Below are 16,011 nucleotides of genomic sequence, written 5' to 3'. Positions count from 1 at the left end.
GACAAAAAACTGCATTCTTTATTCGACACTTCGCAAATTTTCGGACACATTGTGTTCAAAAATAGATTGAAGTCAAAACCGAATCGTATGTCCCATAGCCTTTAGGAAATCTTCAATTTTCGTCATCCCGGCAGTATAGTCCTCACATAGGTTGTGAACGCGCTGGCCATGACCGCTGATATGAGCCTCTTCCTTGGGTGCACCGACTCGAGACTGAGCCATCATCACTGTTACGGTGGCTTCTTCAGAGCACAAGGCGTCTTTAGCGTTCCACTTTGTTGGGCGGCTGTGGCCCACGATGCTTCCCAGCCTTCTGTTCCTGGCCACCGCATGATTGTTCGTCCTGTGTCCTCCATCAAGAGTGGCCGAGTAGACATCCCACATAGCTGGGGGTAAGTGGGAGGTGTTCGCCGAAGACTAACTACGTTGTCAGCCCTCTTTAACCGCCTGTAAATACCCGAAACACACGTTTCGTCAAAATATTCTAGTATTTCTCGGCCAGCATCTGGCACTAAACATTTCAATGCGGTCATTCCTCTTCTACGTCGTCAGGAGGCAGGAAAGCGAGGGCGTCCACCATTCCCATGGAAGTTCGAAACTCCTGATCTTGCCTGTAAAGGGTGGTCAACCTGAGATCTTGAATCTTTCGCCAGGTGCTCTGGCACAGATGGAAGAAGCACGCCTTTATCGTGACGTCTTCTCCAAAGTCTGCTTTTACAGCATTCATGATCGCCTTTTCAAAGTCGCAGATAATGACATCCGCATACAAATTTAAGTCAGTCCAAGGAGTTCGCACTGGTCAAGCAGTGACCTGAACATTTCCTCGTACGGTTCCTGGGTTTTCCTCGTCGAGAAGGCATAAGCAATTGACACAGCGCCCTCGCCTAGCGTTACAAGAGAAATGTATAGCTGCAGACATCCCTTGGGAGCGAGATCGAAGTTTCCGTTAATAAACCAGGTGCTGCTCTCGGCTGATAATTTCATGCACGTTGCGCTGGCAAATACAAGCAGTCTGTTTTAAGTCTCTGGGCCAGTACACTCACAGCGGCAAGAGAGTGCTAGCAACTCTCTTTGCGAGAGTAAACGCTTGTCCCATATTTCACTCCCTTTTCAGGCGTGCTGGGAACTCTCTGCTGCACAGAGTAGGCACGCTCTCTCGACAGAGTTCTGGTACTCTGGCTGAACGAGAGTGAACAAGCTCCCTCGCCAGAGTAAAGTCACGCTCTTGAAGTGGAGTACATACACTCTCGACTGGAATTACGCTACTCCCTCGCAGAGTTTCACAGTGCTGGTTGGGCTAGAGTGCATGAACTCTCTCCAAGAGTAGAATCACTCTTGCTGCTAGGACTAACGTTTAAAAAAAAAGGGGGGGAAAAAAGAAATCCTTCGTAAGTTTTCTACAATGTAACAGTGAACCTGGCTGAAATGCCTCAAGCTTACCTCACACATACACAGAACTCGCATCCGCACACTCATTCATACACAACACAGCAACACTGAACATATGCACTACTGGCGCTGCACACAACCATACACCCGGTAACCGGTATATATATCAATGATGTTTTGCCCCCTTCTAGTGCCAGTGGCAACAGCTCTGCTGTGCGTATTTACACAGCAGATATACACGGAACACGTGTAAATATCTAATGATCTATTGGGATACTCTTGGTACATCGACCTTTTACTATAAAACAGCATAATGTTCAACACTGTTTTCATTTGTAAATTCCAAATATCAGCTGGGACTCTATGATATCGGCTCAATGCCGTACAGCCGCTCACGCCCAAGTCTGAGAGTTGTAGCCACGCGCTTACAAATACACTTGCGACGATCTTTTACCAGGGCTGGCTGATGAATACTTTACGACGTTACGATCTGGCGTCCGATCGGACATGCGGTGGCGTGGCAGGCGCGGCACGTACGCCAGAAAAGCAACGCCGGTCAACATAACCACAATGCAAGCGCATCTCTGGCGATTCTCGCACTTTCGCTCAACCTCGGTTGCATTTTAATGTAACAGTGAAAAGCTTTCGACGATAAACATCGCTTACAGTATGCCTTCCATCGCTTACAGTATGCCTTCCTCACCAATGCCGTTGTTACAGATTGCCATGACATGGGCCATCTGCTCCTTGGCTCTTGGCGCTCACCGGAATAGCGAAACTGGCCCGCTCCCAGCCTGTGACTTGACGACGTATGCAAGCCTAAATCTGGACAGCACGCAACCACTCGTCTGGCAACGTGGAACCAGTACTACCGTCGTCACACAGAGCGGGGGCTATAAAGGCCATTCAGCTGTCGTCGGCTTCGGGCACGACATCGCTTACAGTATGCCTTCCTCACCAATGCCGTTGTTACAGGTCAGCCCTTACGAAAATGCCAGATATGGCCCATATATGTTTTATATACGGACGTATATGATCAAATAAGGGGACATATAAAGTCATATATGGCCATATATGAATTTATATAATTATATAAGTGTTCATATAAGTCCATATACTGCCATAACCTGCCATATACGGCTTCATATAAGGTCATGTACTGCCATATATGGCTGTACTGATATGCATATAAGGGCACTTATAAGGCTATATAATCCCATATATGAGTGTATTTATATGCATATAAAGGCTCATATATTGCTGTATACTCCCATATATGGATGCAAATATGAATGTAAATGTGTCAAAAAATTGCCAAAAATAAGGGAACTGAAGCATTTGCTCGCTGCCTTCTAATTACTTTTTCTGTGGTGGTAGACATCTTGAAATGACTAGACACACCAATTACGTCATAATTAAACAAAATAAATTAATTAGCTTTTTAATTACCGGAGAGACGCGGTCGAGTCAAAAGGGAGAATTGCGGTCCTTCCGGCGAAAAGACCATTGCCGCTTTGACATATTGAGAAATCGGCCTCTGGTAATTATTGCGGAGCAATGAAATTGAACCAAATTCACTGGCGAAACCAAAACCGTAGCTCGAGCGCAACTGGCAGACGACCAGAATGACGTCACTATTCACGACGGCGATTGCAGTGGTGTTAGTTCTTCTGCATTTGTTAACGTAAGTGCACCATACGTGCTCTAATTCCACACGAAATCCGCACAACCCCGAAGCGAAGTCAATTAATCGGTGGCTGGTAAAACACGCTCGCACATTCTGGACATCTCGGAAAGGTAGTTGTGCTGTTCCGAGTTTCGGTTTCGCCTGTGAAATTTGTCAGATTTCATTATTCGCTAGTAATTGCCAGCGGCTGCTTTCGCAAAATCAAAAAGTGGCAACAGGCACTTCGCAGAATTAATTAGGGCTGCGATTTTACCATTTGACTGGACCACTTGTCTCCACTAATTAAAAAGTTAAATAACCCAATTTCTTTGTTTCCTGTCGTAATTTATTCCTCTGCTCAGCTTAATTTGCCACCACAAAAAAAAAGTAATTATGAAGGCAGCGTGACATAATCTCATGTTTTTATTTCTGAGGATTTTCGGACACATTTCTTGAAACACCCTGAATTAGGGTGCTTATAAAGTCATATACTATGCAAGAAATGGGAGATTATCAACTCCTTCTTAAATACAAACACGCGGCAGGACGAGGTACGTCGAATTTTAATTGACGGAATAGAGCACGATTGTCCTTCCGATATAGCTGAGGCTTTCAGTAGTTTCTTCTTCCCTGATAATTCAAATTCTCCTTCAGAAATCATCAACATGAGTCGTTTACCCCAATCATTCTTCTTATTTCCTACTACACCGGACGAAATGATTGCTGTAATACGTAATTTAAAATTGACAAGTGCTGGAATAGATGAGATCCATCCTGCGAACATTAAATCAATTGTGCACCTAATAGCTGATATATTTTCATTTATTGTTAATTTATTATTTAAAAATGGTATATTTCCTTGTGAACTTAAGCGTGGCAAAGTGATACCTGTTCTAAAAAAAGGTGACAGATCATTATTACATAACTACCGACCCATTTGTATTTTGCCGTTCTTTGGAAAAGTTATTGAGAAACTAATTGAAACACGGTTAACAAAATATCTCTCTAAATTTAACATCCTCTCTTCTTGTCAGTTTGGGTTCCGCCATGGACATTCAACTGAGATGGCGCTTGTTCATCTTACTGACCAGCTAAAAAAGTTAATCGACGAAGGATTCCTAGTTGCCTCAGTATTCATCGATCTAACTAAAGCCTTTGACAGTATAAATCATAATATTCTGTTCACTAAACTTGAGTCAATTGGCATCTCTGGCCCCGCTCTTTCACTAATAAAAAGCTACTTATATAACAGAGTTCAAGTTGTTTCTATATCAGACGCTTATTCTCGACAGCGAACTACCAACATCGGTGTGCCCCAAGGCTCTATTCTGGGGCCACTTTTGTTTTTGATTTATATTAATGATTTACCTAATTGTCTTTCTTCATCCCAGTGCATTTTGTATGCCGACGATACCACTATATTCACCTCTCATAAAGATATCTCATCTCTCGTAAATATTTTGAATGCAGATTTAAATAACATTTTAAATTGGTGTTATACCAACATGTTATCTATTAATGCTACTAAAACCAAATTTGTTGTATTCAGTTCACATCAGCGAAACGTGTCATCAATACCACATATCAGTTTTGGTCCCCACTCCCTCTCGCATAGCTCAAGTTCCTCTTTTCTAGGAATTCTTCTGGATAATAATTTAAAATATCATAGTCATATTGCTGGCATAAAAAAGAAAATTGCGTATGGTATACGCGTCCTAATTAAAACGCGCCCTTACTTCTCACGCACCACATTACTGTCTATCTATCATTCCTTCGTCCATTCTCATTTCACCTATGGTATAACCTGCTGGGGAAATACTTACAATACTCATATTGCGTCCCTCCAGGTTGTCCAGAATCATGCTATAAGAATAATTACATGCAGCCCACGCCTCTGTAATGCCAAAACACTACTACGCGAGAATAACATTCTCACCATCACTGGACTCACTAAATACAACTTAGGTATTTTTTTCTACAGGCTTATAAATAATGAACTTCCGCCAGCCATTTTTCCATCATCTAATCTCATGATCTACAGCACTACTCGATTCGCGATGAACAACAATTTTCTTTTACCCAAAATTCGGACTAATTATGGGAAGCAAACTGTAGCCTTCACCTCTATTTCCCTTTGGAACACTCTTCCGCTTATCTTGAAAACCACAAGACCATTACATCATTTTAAGAAAGAACTAAAAATGCACTTACTTCATTCTGAATAACGATAGAGCAACTGTGTCTTTCATTTAAGGTACGTGTGCTTAGTTGTTCAGTGTATTTTGGACATAGATTATCTGACTATTGTATTGTTTCTTTTTTCTTTTCCTTTTGTCTCATCATTTTTGTTTTGCTGTGATATTTTAAAAGCGTATTAGTTTATGTAATGACATGTATAATTTTTCTGTGAATGCTATGTTTTTTTTTTGCTTAAATGATTGATCTCGCTACTGTTGCTACTATGATGTGCATATTACCTTATTTCATTTTGTACAGGAGGTCCCGATACAGTCTCTTGACTATGGGACCTCCTCCTGTATACTAAACGCTTGTAACTTCGCTCAACTTTTAATAATAAATTCTGATTCTGATTCTGATTCTGATTCTGAATGAACCTACTTTCATTTATTCTACTCAATCATGCAGATATGACTTTCCAAAGAATCCATATTGCCTATTTTTGGTCTCTTGACATTGTGCCCCTCATTTTTCATCTGGTTCTTCCACTTGTAGCATTCCTTATTTTGTAATATCTTGAACCATATTGCAGTGAAAAACGAAACGTTTTCAAGCAAACAGCAGGGCCACAACAGAACAACATAATGGGTAATAGTTGGTGTATATTTGTACTTTTTTTAGTGTGCAGACAGTACATTACTTGGAGACAGCAGTGTATTAAAATATTAAAAAAAAGAAGACGGAAGGAAGAAGTTTAAATTAACCATGAGTCGAACCCACAGACAACAGCACTACCAAGCTGTCCGCGTTGCGCGTTAACCGGCTACACCACCTGCGCGCTTTTCTTTCTTTCTTTTTCTTTATTGGATACCGCCCGTGCGCTTGGCAGTGCGAAGGCTTCATTTTTTTTAGTAAAAAAAAATTCTACTTAATAACCATCGCGCCAATTAAATCAGTGCTACGTCGTCAACACCCGGCGTGATCTAGATATGAATAGCTCCGTACTGTTCCGAGACGCGCTAGTTGCGATCTCGCTCGATCACTAACTCCGCACTGAACAAAGGCTAATTACCTCAATAAACAAAGATTTTCTACCGTACAGGGAGCTCTAATGTACGTGCTAGCGTCGTAAGTACGTAGCGGCGACACCAGCAGAGTACGGTAGCTTGTTAATTCATTTTGCTTCGACGCAATGTACGTACGAAATGCCACTGTTTGAAAGAGAAAATGCTGTCTTATGTGAAAATTCTACTATTTTTTAATCGACCTCTGATTAAATAAGAACGCACTGTACATACAAGTAATGCAGAGCACTGCTTCGACCGCCGATGGAAAAGTAAAGCGCACTGTCCGCGCTAGAAGCCTGTCGTCTGCTATGAAAACGCAAACAACAAGAAAGGCAAATCTGCTGAAGTACTATTTGGCTTACATTGAATAAATTGCTCTTCAAGATAAGCTATTATTTTCATTGTAAACTATGTTTTTCGAATAACATGCGTGCACTTTTTAATTTGACTCGCTCACGTATTTTTTTTTTAATCAACTCTACGAGCCAAAGCCATCCACAGTCAAAGCCAAATGTCATTTATTTTTTGTTCTGTGTCAGCGTCTCGTGAGCTCGTTACGTCTTCAAGAACATTAATTTCATCTGAGAACGTGCCGCCCTCCCTTTTGCGATGTGCAAAGATCGTGCGCAAGTCGTGCGTTTTTTGGAGCGCCAGTCACGTACGAGTCGTTCAAGGAATCGAAGGAATGTACTACGGGCGCTCGTAGGACTCCGCAGCATGTCCGCAGCTGATGGCTGACGCCCGTGGCTACCGACACGAGACCGGCTACCGACTGCGTGACAGTATGAAAGGTAAGTGGCACATGTTATTATGCAAAGTACGCAACTCAGCGGAAGCATGTGTTATCGCACGCGTACGAGGCGTTGTAGAGACGCAGCCTTATGCCCATTTGCGAGTGACAAACATTGTCATTGTCCCCGCTACCGATTCGCTATGACTACGCTCATACGAGCAGAAAGAGCCACGACGCATCGGTACGGCTTTACGGAACGAAATTTGTAACAACTGAGATAACATGCATGCGTATGATGATCGATTTGTCTGATGAGCATCATAGTGAGCAGGACGCAGGCGTCACTCGCATTGCATCGTTGTTAAGACAGCAAAGCAATGCTGCAACGCCATTTACTGTGCAGCCTTGTGCTCACGTTCGTGTGCAATGCGATTCGTGTGCGAAGCTGTATAATAAGCTGAAACTAATGGGGAAGTGTTGACTATGCGCTTAGACACTGACTTGAACTGGATAAACGTAATAAAGTTAATAGTGAGCTGGAGCCGTGTTTTCAGCATAGCGTAGAGACGTGTTCGTGCAGTATGTGCGTGTGTATCACCTTCACTTGTCAGTAATATTGTACGAACGAGCATCCACGATTATGAAAACTGGCATGCACAATGCGAGATTTCATATTCTGTCAGAGTGACCATGTGAACCTTATCCGAAGCAGCAGATTTCATATTCTGTCAGTGTTGCTTTTTATACATGAGTGTACTGCCTTCACGTAGTTGTATACATTACACTGCTGTGTGGTAGTGGTTTAATTAGCATGGTACTGTGCGGTTGCTTATGTAAACACGTTAGGAGGCAGAAGGATCTGAATAGGCTAGTTGTCTCATGAGGAATGTAAGTGTGCTAGCACAAACAAGACAAGGACAGAAGAAAGACGTAGCAACAGGACCAGCACTCTTACGCGTCTACCTTCTGTCCTCATCTTGTTTGTGCTAAGACACGTAGGTGCATATAATTTAGCAACAGGCTGTTTATGTAATGCTTTTGTTGCCCATTTAATGCTTCAGAACAAATAAAATAGATTGTGCATATATAAACACGCCTTGACAAAGCAAATTTCATGCTGTTATGCCGAACACCTAACAAAAGCCTGTCACGTGGTCACTTGCTTTTGTTTCAGCTTCTGAATACTGTTTATTTTTATTAGTTTCTAACTTCAAGAAATTGCACGTCAAATTGATTAATGCTTCTTGACCTTATAATAAGTGCATTGAAAGTATTGCACGCAGTTACAAAGTGTGACCTTACACATATTCAATGCTGCTGCCTGCACAGCTCTGTCATGCTTACTGTTTCCCATTTCTCCCTAACTTATTGCTTACCGTAAAATCCCGAGCAAGCGCCCCCCCTCCCTTCTTCGGGAGATATCAAATATGCGACCCATTCTCTCCTCCCACCATTTTCACTGTTTTCATTTGTCCAACGAGTGTGAATGAAAACAGGGAATGCATGCGTATTCAATAAAGCATTTCATTAGAAGCACGGGTGTGCATTTTGTATTCTTAGCGGCTCATCCACGGCCACCTTCAATTTTGATCCATGACCGAGCAAGGGCAACCCTCCAAATCTTGTCGGATTATCCCTCACTGTAGGGGTGGCGCTTGCTCGGGATTTTACGGTAGTGTTTCTTACTTTCCTCTTTTTAGACACATGCATACAACGCGGTAAGGTAGGCCGCTTTGCTAGAGAGAAAATTGGTGCAGTCGAAGATGTAAATAATCCTCGTACCTCTCAGGAGTCGCATACACCTCGCATAGCATGTATAATGTACAGTACTCACGGATTTAAATAGGACACTTGGAGCGCATATGGCCGCCGGTATATGCAGCGCCGCTCGTGGATCCTCATGGAACCAAGGTGGTGCATTGGGGTATAAAGCAAGGGGGAGAACATCTACGCAGCAGGATTTCTCCTTCCGGTCGCCAACAAGCCGGCCTGTAGTTCACCACGCTGAGAGTGTGGCGCTGGAAGGCTTGCGCGCTTTCATATGCCGACCGAAATGGCTTGCCGGTGTGCACCTCTTATATTGCCACGCGAGCAGAGGGCGCTCTCGTTACACGCGCTTTGGTGATGCAGCACGAATGCTGTGCAAGACTAAGGGATTGTGCCTTACATTGTGCATGTAAGCAGTCTATTCTGCCAACATTTAAGTGCAGGGCCCGCTATCGTCGCGGTTAATCGCAGTGACAAATCACGGTGAAATGAAATAATGTCTGTGTTCTTCCCGCTTTCTTCGCCCATGTTCAACGCCCAATCTGCATCGTGTTGCAAGCAGCGGCCAATGTAGCGTCAACGAACACATGTAAGGCACAATCTCTTAGCTGAATCCTGTGTCTTACTTGCACAGCATGCGTTCCACATCGCCAAAGCGCGTGTAACGAGAGCGTCCTCTGCTCGCGCCGCAATATAGGAGGTGCGCACTGGGGAGCCATTTCGCTTGGCATACGAAAGCACGCAAGCCTTGCAGCGCCACACTGGCAGTGTGGTGAACTAAAAGGCCGACTAGTTGACGACCGGAAGGAGCAAACCTGCTGCGTCGATGTTCTCCTCCTCGCTCTATACCTCAATGCAACACCTTCGTTCCATGAGCACCCACGAGCGGCGCTGCATATACCGACGGCCACGTACTCCGAGTGTCCTATTTAAATCGATGGGTACTGTGCACTGCACATATAATCCCAATTAGCTCTGATCGATTCATTTGTTCAGTTATGCTCTGCTTAAAAAGCGCAAATGAAGGGAAGGTGTTGGCATTTGTCGGTTCGGTGCATTACCTGGCCATCCTTTTTTTAAATTATTTTTTGTTCTTACTTTAAGAACTATGGCAGCGCAAGTTAGGAGGCAGACACAAACAAAGTGACGCACAACACAAAGCCTCAAATGCTAGTTGATCGTTTTATACAGGCAAAAGGGACAGAAAACTGGAAAACAGGTAGGGGGGGGATAAGTGGGTCTGAGTCCATTTAGTTATGCATCACTGTCGGGAGAAAATGAAAAGTGTAAGAGCAGTGAAAGTACAGTGTCACATATGGTTGCTGAGTCGGTTGGCCTTCAAAAGTCACAGCCGCACTTTTGTGGCTTTCAGCAGCCTTGATATTGTGACAAAGTAGGACAGTAGCACTGGCAATTGGGCGAGTTGGTACGGATGCATAGATTTAGCACGGTGCAACAATTCAGACGAAAAGACGAACAATCGATGGCACTTGTGTTCGTGTGATCATTCATTTTTTCATCTGCCTTGTTGCGCCGTTCTAAAAGTAGGAGAGACAAGAAAAACCAGAGAGCATGACAGATTGACCGGCTTTATAGATACTGAACAAGCAGTGTCCTCATTTTTTCATTGAACTAAGGAACCCATGCGTTTCATTGTCGTCACCATGCCCTGGCAGGTACACGTGAAATCTGTGCGGCATTTGGCCCATGCTGAAAATTGTGTTACATCGTCGTCGCTATGCCGTGGCACATACACACTTCAATATGGCCGTGGGAGTATGCACAACTATGGTCCTGACATATTGTTCAACATTCTATTTGGCTGCCAAGAGAATGCCTTCTAATCAGAGGCTCAGAATAGAAGCCAGCATGTGACAGCTCTCAGCATGTGTTCTGCACAGCACTGTTTTGCCCCAAGCTTCTAAAATCATGCTTTGTTTATGGTACCACTCATGCAGAATTTGCCTTTGCTGCTGCATTACTATCGTCTAATCTCATTTGTCGTAAGTGTAAATACAGTGAAACCTCGGTGATACGATCACAGCTGATACGAATTTCGGGGTGATACGAATTTTTCGTTGGTCCCGGCCAAGGCCCATTAGCCTGCAATGCAATGGAGTACGGTTGTTGCGAACCAATTTTCACCCAGTGACGTTTGATACGAACATATGCTACCGCACAGGTACGAAGAGGTGCTGTTGGTGCTGTCCTGGAAGATGCACCAAGCACGTGCGAGCGCGGGAACGCAAGCGTGGGCATGCGCGCCGCACCGCCAAATTGTCAGAATCACGGTATCGGAAAACACTTTCGTTATGGTCAGAATAAACCCTCAGAGACACCTCACGGCCTCCGAGATTGTGTGCCCGAATCTTTGAAGCTCTTAAGTGCCTCCGTGTGCCTTCGCATTTAGATTACAGAGGATATTAGTGCCATGCTTCTTTTTCTAATGCGTCGATGCGGGCTCCTGTCGTTGTACTGTGTTTACACGTGCGTGCCTCATGCATCAGACATATTATGAAAGGTGGACGAGGACCAACAGAAGGCCAGGACGGTCTTTGCGAAGGAGTCATGCCTCACAGTGTCAACATGCACGACCGTTGATTTCGCACCTTGGGGCATGGCCGTAAATATCCCCAAAACATCCCCAACACCTCCACGATAACAAAACCATAACACAAGACCGTGGTTCTGTAATTTTGTGGCCTTGATCCATGGCGTCAAAGCGCTTCTTTCGTTACTTTTACTGCAGTACTCCGGTGTCATGAAAAAAAAAAACATACTAAAATTTTAAAGGGGCTACTGCTGTCGCGGGTCACAATTCACCTGGTTCATTAATTAAATATGCGTGTATGGGCCATATATTTATCAGTACTGGTATGATTGCCGGCATCTAAAAACTTAACTGACAATCATTCAGGGTTCTTGCGTACATTGCTGCGGCCCTGAAAAACAATAAATGAAAATGCACGCCAGCTTTCTTTTGTCGCATGCTAATTTTTCATGCTTTCTGCTGATACGAATTTTGGATGATACGAATGTTTTTGGTAGTCCCGTGAGATTCGTATCACTGAGGTTTCACTGTAGTAGTGTGGCATGCTCATGCATAAATATCGTTCCTCTCCTGAACTTTTGGAATGGGTATCAACGGAAGAGTGTCTGAAGATATTTCACCACCATAGAAAGGAGATGAGATTTGTCTCGTTTCTGTCTTGCCTCCCTTCTATCGAGGCTACATGTCTTGTGTATTTCAGTTGAGGGGTGATTCTACAAGAGATCAAACATGCATGTCCAGTCGATATTTTTTGTTTTGTCTGGTTTTTTATGTTATGCGGGCACATTGAAAGCGCATGGAACCGAAAATTTTATTTCCAAAAAACGCTCCCAGCGCGGCAAAAAATTATTTGAAAGCGGCGCGCGGCGTCCTGTTTTTCCTCACTGCAATATTTTTAAATTTTACGGCCGAATTTAACGCGAACAATAAATTCTGTGTCGAAAACTCTTTCTGTTGATTTTATTACACATTACTGTGAATTACATCCATGCTTTCTTTATGCCGTCCTCAAAAGGAGAAAAATGTGAAAAAATGACAAACAGGGCCCAAATCAAAAAAGTTTGCCAAGTTTGTTGTGCCTTGGTGCCTTTTCTATTTCACACTGAAACTTCAAAACAGTGTCAAATACACAAAAAAGCCTTTGCAACATTTCTGCTGTAGATCGTTTTCCTACAGGCAGCGCAAAAGAAGAAAAAAAATAGTTAAAAGAAGCAACTTTTTTCTAAAAACTCGTCTTCAAAGAAATAAATAATAAAAAACTCCGGTCTCAATTCTGACGACAATTTTTTATCGAAAAGCACTTATGTCAATGAAAACGCGGTTTTAATATCATATGCCCTCATTTGCATTATTCACGAGATATAACAGGCCAAAATGACCCTTGCTGTGTGTGCTCACTTCAGTGCGATTTATGGTCGTTATCAGCTTGCATTGTGCGTAAATCTAGTTTTAATTGTTTTGCTGCAGCAAAACTTTGCTCTGGTGACTTGTCGTCAAGAAAAATGTGTTCTCAGATTTTATTTGTGTCTAGCATGTGCGAAAGTGCTAAAGGGCTAATGCCTACGCAGTTTGCAGCCTACAACGTGAACTTACCCTGCCATTATTCGCTAATCAGGAGCACGCAAGACACCGTGAGCACATGGTTTAGGTAACTTTGCCAAAACTCGCCTTGCACACCAAACAAAGCATCTGTATGCAGCGGCAGGCCAGCTTAATCTGTAACTAAATGCCACAATCCGGCCATAGGTCGGCAAAAATATTGGAACTCACTCCGACTCACTTAAAAAGTATATTTTGCACTGAGAGCTCACTCGGGCTCAGACTCACCGAAATTTTCCTCAGCCAGACTCACTCGGACTCAGACTACTAAACTTTTTCTCAACTGGACTCACTCGGACTCAAACTCACCAACATCTTGCTCAGCCGGACTCACTCAGAGTCAGACTTACGGCTTGAACTGAGTCTGAGTGAGTCGACTCATGAGTTCGCTGGTGTAAAGTTAGCTTTTCCGATCATGGTGTAAATGTTCTTTAACGCCAATATCTCACATAATCGGTGCTCTACAATACAACTTTTGATCTTATACCTTCAAATAGTAGTTATGAGTGGTTGCAATCCAGTAAGGACGTTTTTATGAAATGTGCGACTCACACGAGATATTTCTATCAAGAACTTCCCATGCAAGAGTTTGCGGGAGGAGGTAATGGAACCCTCCCTTAGCACCACCACTCACACCTCTTATCAATAAACATTGTGGTGGAGCATGAACGCTAGTGCGTTGAGGCACATGTGAATAGATTTGAGTATAAATGTAAGCCGGTGTAAGGCTGATAGTAATGCCGGTAGTGAGTAGATAAGTCCATTGGTCGGCAATGAAGGGTGGAGCTCGCTCAGACTCGCTCAATAAATATATGTTGCGCTTAGGGCTCACTCGGACTCAAACTCACTAAAGTTTCCCTCAAACGGACTCACTTGGACTCAAACTCACCAACGTATTGCTGAGCCGGACTCACCAGACTCAGACTCACGGCTTGATCTGAGTCTGAGTGAGTCGACTCATGAGTGAGTTTGCCGACTATACAATCAGCAGGCGCACTGTTATTGAGGTGCTTTCTCACTGCCTGCTTGCTTCCCTTTCATTACGTGCATTGTACACTCTAACCATCTTCCCCATTCAACGCACACTGTGCTAAACAGCATGCGTAAAAAGTTATCTCAGTCATTTCTGAGTCGTTAATTTCGCTTCCCGCTATCATGTTTTCGGCGTCGCAGGTAACGTCTTCCTGTATCATCTTAACCTTTACCTCAGCATTTTAGCAGCCAGAAAATGTGCGGTGCGGCACGATTAAGCCATAAGTGGCCGAAGCTGCCCATTTTATGATGTTTTGTTGGCACTTTACTAAAGTGCTTTCCCACGTTGAGAACAGCAGACGTCACTGGTGGCGCCAGACGGGCATTATCCTTAATTTTGACAAGGAGTCTGGCCCACAAATTAATTATCACACCCCAAAGCATTTAGACATCCTTGGTCATAAAATATGAAACCATGAGTAGTTAAGTGAGCAAATGTGTGCGGCGGTGTTCAGTATAAACGTTTCGACTTGGTCTAGCTGTTCACTACACGGGGATGCAGCAGCATGGCTAGGTCTGAGTATTCTGTGCCGATTACTTACGCATCCACAAAAGAAGATTGCCGAGAAAAACATTTTCGTTGCGTCAATTTTCTTTCATTCCTGCTTTTGTGTTGTCTTCCTCCAGAAGCTACTGCCATAGGGTGAGGATCTTCGCGACACCTGTGAGGTCTGCTAGCATTGCTTTACGCGCCTCAAGGAAACCTGTCTACATCTATGAGAATTGCGATGAGGTAGTCGAGGCATTTCTTCAGGAAGAAGAAGCGATTGATATCTTCAACAGGTGCGCCCACCTTTCCTCTGATGTCTGTAGCTGAGGTTCTAGGCTGCAAACTACATACGCGTTAGCCCTTCAGAGGATGGCAGCAGCCCATTTTCGCACACGCTAGACACAAATAAAATCTGAGAACACGTTTTTCTTGACAAGCTACCAGAGCAAAGTAGATTACGCACACAGCAAGGGTCATTTTGGCCCGTTATATCTCGTGAACAAAGCAAATGAGGACATATGATATTAAAACTGTGTTTTCACTGACATAAGCGCTCTTCAATAAAAAATTGTCGTTAAAATTGAGACCGGTGTTTTCTTCATCTTATTTCTTGAAAATGGACCTTTTTTTAAAAAAACTGGCTTCTCTAACTATTTTTTTTCTTTTGCGCTGCCCGTAGGAAAACGATCTCCTATAGAAATGTTGGAAATGTTCTTTTCTACATTTGACATTGTTCTGAAGTTTCTGTGGAAATAGAAAAGGCGCCAAGACGCATCAAACTTAGCAAACTTTTTTGATTTGGGCTGTGTTTGGCATTTTTTCACATTTTTTTCCTTTTGAGGACAGCATAAAAAAAGCAGGATGTAATTCACAGTATGCATACCTGCCAAGTCTCCCGGATTACCCGGGAGACTACCAGATTTGAACGTTTCTCCGGTGTTACGGGTCATAGGTAAATCTACGGAAATCCAGTTTTGCCCGCGCGTCCAATGCTTTGTCTGGCCACAAGAGCAAAGTTGTCTGGCCACGTAGTATAAAGGATTCTTCTTTTTTTTAACGATGGTAGAAAGGTTCAACTCAGTTTCATTGCGCATGAAGTAGCTGTGCACTTCCGGTCCAGCACTAAAAGGGTAGCCGTTACCGATGTCTGTCGAGTCCCGTCTCAACGGTGCCCCTTATGGTCCCTTGCCCGACGAAATAACTGGTAAGCAGCGACGACAGGCCTCGCACGCGGAGCGATGTTATCGCATGTGCCCTTCACGCGACGGTGACGGCCGGGTCGTTTCATCTCTGCTTCAACTGCATTTGTCCCTCGCGCTAGCGCGCTTTTACTCGCACGTGAAACAGACGATGCATAAGCGATGTTCAGCGGCGACCGCAAAATCCCGCTGACAGGTTTCATATAATTGCTATCGCAGTACCCCCCCCCCCCCCCCACCCCCGTTGAGTAGATCTCCCGGATTCCGTTCCTCCAAACTTGGCAGGTATGGTAATGCATAATAAAACCAACAGAAAAAATTTCAACACAACGTTTATACT

Source organism: Rhipicephalus sanguineus, chromosome 7, assembly GCF_013339695.2.
Source record: "Rhipicephalus sanguineus isolate Rsan-2018 chromosome 7, BIME_Rsan_1.4, whole genome shotgun sequence".
Classification (NCBI taxonomy): Eukaryota; Metazoa; Arthropoda; class Arachnida; order Ixodida; family Ixodidae; genus Rhipicephalus; species Rhipicephalus sanguineus.
The sequence above is the reverse complement of the archived record's forward strand: the minus strand, read 5'-3'. Positions refer to the sequence as shown.